Consider the following 4670-nt stretch of genomic DNA (forward strand, 5'->3'; position numbering starts at 1 on the left):
GGTAAGTAAACAACCCACAGTGGAATCTTCCTCAATACGATGTGAGAATCGTGACTCTGAATCCAGTTCTTGTGGGTGACAGGCGGTTCTACAAATAGCTGTTTCTCTTCATTTCTGACCTTTCGATTCAAGCTTATCTCGGTTTTATCTATTTTTAACCACTACGCTTGACCTTTCGTGTAATCTGAGGGTTTGCGAATAACTTCTAAAATAGCGTATTTATGTATATCGTTTATAAACTCATATATCACGTACTGTCTAATTGATTACAAAGTATGCGCAGTCAAATTGTCCGCGAAAGGTTTTTTACATTCAAATTGTAAGTAAACTGAAAGTTTAACCTGTCATTGTATCTTGGACTTTTGAATGATTCCCTAAATTCGATAATTCTTAAATTTCAGTTTCGTGTGTCTATGCATAGCTATAGCAAACAATAAAACCTCGAGACTTTTTTTTTGAATCTAGATTTCCCACCCAATCACTTTTCTGTAAATATGGATATTTGTTCTTTGGTGTGTCAAAATAAAATATAGCAGAATAAACTTAGACCTTCGATCCACCCAACCCTTTCTGCACAATATTCTGGACACACTAATATTCCTCTCGCATGTTTAACTTACAATTGGCGAGTAATTTGCAACACTCCCCAAAATTTTCTTAAGGTCAGGAGGGACAGTTTCAAAGTCGATGAGGTTCTCTGGACACGCGCAGTGGCAGTGTGAAGCACGTATTGTAGCCTGATTGTCATCTGTGCGTTATTAGCCTTTTCTCGTGGTCTGAGGAAGGGTGGGGTGTGCGAGTCACATGTTCACGTTTTATACTTGTTTACTTTGCGTGTAACCAGGGACGTAGCTAGGTTGATCAGTTTGGGGGGCCCAAACGTAAGATTTTTTCTATCAAAGTATTATAAATTAACAAACTATTTATGCACCATATAATATATATGTATATGTATGTGTGTGGGGGGGGGTGGCGCATGGTAGCATCGTCGCCTTGTAATCAAGGGGTTCCGGGTTCGATACTCGGTGGATGCTCAGAGTGGTTCGGATCCCACTTAACACTGTAGAACCAGTCCCGATTAGCCTTACTTTGTATAAAGTGGACTTAAAACACCAACTCAATCACTCAATAAATTGGAAAGGAACATCATTTTCTTCTGTAGCCCCCAACAGTCTACGGATATACACTCGCGAAATCCACAGCCCTTATTCGGGAAACTAAATGCAGAATGAACTCATTAGCTTAATGACTGATACACCAAGAAGAATGTTATTAGTCTTTAGATTTGTAAATTTGCTGGAAGAAGTAGATAAAATGCTTTTCCGTGATTTTAGATATAAAGTCCTGGAACCAGGTTTACAAGTATTGGCAACAGTGCAAATATGAAATGTGTGCGTAATGAGTTCAAGCTAGGCATCTCACGTATGCAGTTCATACCGGAATCGAATCCGGTATCTCTTAGTTCAAGGCGACCGCGTTAAGCACTATTCTATAGGGCGGGCCCGAGTCTTCTATGGCATCTGATTGTTCGCTTGGGAAATGATGACGATAAGAAATTATACGCTCTCGTCTTTGGTTCTGCAGGTTCAACAACCTGCCCGGGTTCGATTCCCGATGGAGACACATAGTTGTTCGGATCTCACTTTAAACTGTAGGTCCAGTCCCGATTAGCCTCACTGAGCATAAAGTGGACTTAAAACACCAGTTCAATTAATCAATCAATAGAAAGGTTCAAGGTTCGATTCCTGGTGGTCAGGCCGGTAGCCAGAATTTGATTTCGGAAGGGGCTTGTCCCTTATCAGCAGCCGCCATCTAAAGACGAAAAGGTTGGGGGGAGGAGTAAATGCGCTGAAGATGAATTTCTTGGTATATTGCAACTTACCATATACAAGATGTTTAATCCTGTTAATGAAGTAAATTTAATTACTACGACACATTTTTAAAATCAGATATTTGTAGGATTTCGGGAAAGGACTGCAGCCCTCGAGCCCCTTCCCTGGGTATGTGCCTGCTTGTATTACTTCCAAAATTTCTGTGCTGTTACAACATCGTGAGGACAATTTGGGAAGTACTTGAAAGCGATATGGAAGCAAATTCTGCTCTTGAAACTATGGGACTTGATGAGATGACCACGCGCAACCGAATGAAATAACTCTTCGCAGGCCTTGTCCCTCAATATTAATTTTACTGACTAATTGTAAGTTTTTCTCGGCCTCCTCGATGACGCAGTGGTAGCGTCGCCGCCTTCTAATCAAGGGGTCCCGGGTTCGATACCCGGTGGAGGCACATAGTGGTTCGGATCCCCGATTAGCCTTACTGTGCATACAGTGGACTTAAAACACGAACTCGATAATTGGAAAGTTTTAGAAGAACTAAACATGGCTTTTTATGCATCGTACAACTTTGCTTCTTTTCACCCTACTTACACAGTTTTTCTTCCTAAGAATTCCACTGAGTAAAACACGCTACGAAATCAGAGGTCCAAGATTCGGAACTTGGACAGGTATGGTTGTATCATGTCTGTCCCATCGCCATTCCTTCGGCTCATCTTTCATCCTCATCGTCGCATTTAACCCAAGAGGTAGAAAAGCGGCGTAATATAGAAATATGTAAATGATTGATTTGGATTATTTTACTTCGCTTTTCTGACACTTTTTGGCTAATCGTGAAGATGAAGATGACAATGAGTGATGTAAATTGATGAGAGGACCATCATAAAGAACACACACGCCCAGCCCGGGATTTGAACCCAGGACCCCTGGCATTGTAATGCACCTTGTTAACTACTGCACAACAAATAGAAACAGAAAATATTTGATAAGTTATTTGCTTCTCCATAACTCATGATTATATTATAAGTATTATTCGCCGTATGACTAGGGATTTATTATATTTGTATGTCTAGCCAACCTAGCCACCTAAGCAGCAACAGCTTCCGCATTTGCAGGTGGAGGTTAAATGAAGAAAAATCACAGAAAGTCAGAAAGATATACAAATTTTGAAACATAATTCTTCTAGAGCATGCAGACGGCTGTAAAAACAATTGCTACATACCTAGTTTCCTTCCTTAATTGAAACGTAGTTTATTCTTCATTATACTACATGAGATCAACCAGCCTGGGAGTCGAACCCAGGATCTTGTGTGGTAATCAGACTCTCTTTTAGAATGCCAATATATTGGATATTTGGTCGATCCTGATCCATTGTCTCCAGAGGAAGACGATATGGCAGCATCTCATTTGACATTTTACTCGCGATGTAGGAAAACGAGATCACAAACACTTCGTGATGCTATCTTCTCGCGTTTACAAAAGTTTACAACCGCTCGGACCACAAATCCTACTTCAAACTATCTGACAGATATCAACTGTCCACCAAATCAACAGATGAACCGACCGCTTCGATGTTTCTCCGAATTTTCAGAAAATGGACTTTCCCCTCCTTTGCAAGGCAGGTCATTAGCAGGAGGGTTGAGTGCATGTGAGAAGAACCGCAATGTCATTCATTCCGGCGCCGAAAAAGGGACAAGCAATAGAATTCTGTTCTTGGAATTTGAAACGCATGGGGATATCTTTTCTGAACTATAAAATAATTAACCCAGAAAGTTCCAGCCACCCGTAGCTAAATCTTCCTGTTTGTGTCGTCCTTTCGGCGCCCATGGTGCCAGTGCAGGGCCAGATGAAGAGAAAGTGCGGGTTTTGGGGGGATCCTGGATCTGGTGTGCAGCAGGGAGGAAAAGTGCATTTTCAACAGGTGTCAGACTTCCCTGACCGGGGCGGACTACAAAACCATTAACTGCATCCCTCCCAATACATCTGTTTGTGTTCGTTCAACAAGCAAGAAACAGGGAAATAAGAAAGAAATGCCTTGCTTGGGTTCGTGCTACTGAAAATTGAAGAAGTGTTTCAAACTGCAAGCAAAATTTACTGAAGAATTATTTTGCAATATTTGTCATCAAAGTAACATTTCCAGCAAATACAGAACAGTTTCCCGGGGCCACGTGGACGTTTGCCGGGGCCAGTGACCCTGCGTGCCCCCCCCTAACAACGTCCCTGCGTGTAACTATTGTCATAGTTTCTTAATTTACCCAGTACTGAATGATATTGCAATGGCATGCAGTATTCTGTGCCAAGCATGTGGCATTTTCGGCTACCAATAAGGCTCATACCAGTGTACAGCCTACGTTGAAAATTTATGCATTTTAGACTGAGAATCACGTATTTCCAACAACTTTTCCCTCCTTCCATTTTTCGGTATGTGCACTAACAACGGAGTTGCTGCCTATGGTACCAGACTTTTGAATCACCCTGTATTTCTAATAACTGGTAATGTAAACATCAGTTTTATGTACGTTAATTCAAACAATATTTATATTGTATTTTATTTCTGCTAGACTTTTATTTTTGCATTGTAGGAATTTGTCTATCAGAATATGTTATCATGTATTACCTAATCCACCATACCCTACCCTAACCTAACCTAAATCTAAGACAACTCCGGATCCCATTGGCATCCCATTTTAAAATTTTGTACAGTGATTGAGTAATAGTGTAACTGTTCCAAACTTCCTTCTTAGGAACAAATAAGGACAACAATATAATTTGCCACTGGAGGAATATCCAGTTAATCATTTTATAGAGTTGTAGTAACACGTTTCAAAATGTATTGTG

The sequence above is a fragment of the Lepisma saccharinum genome, chromosome 14 (assembly GCF_977018435.1).
Source record: "Lepisma saccharinum chromosome 14, izLepSacc3.1, whole genome shotgun sequence".
Classification (NCBI taxonomy): domain Eukaryota; kingdom Metazoa; phylum Arthropoda; class Insecta; order Zygentoma; family Lepismatidae; genus Lepisma; species Lepisma saccharinum.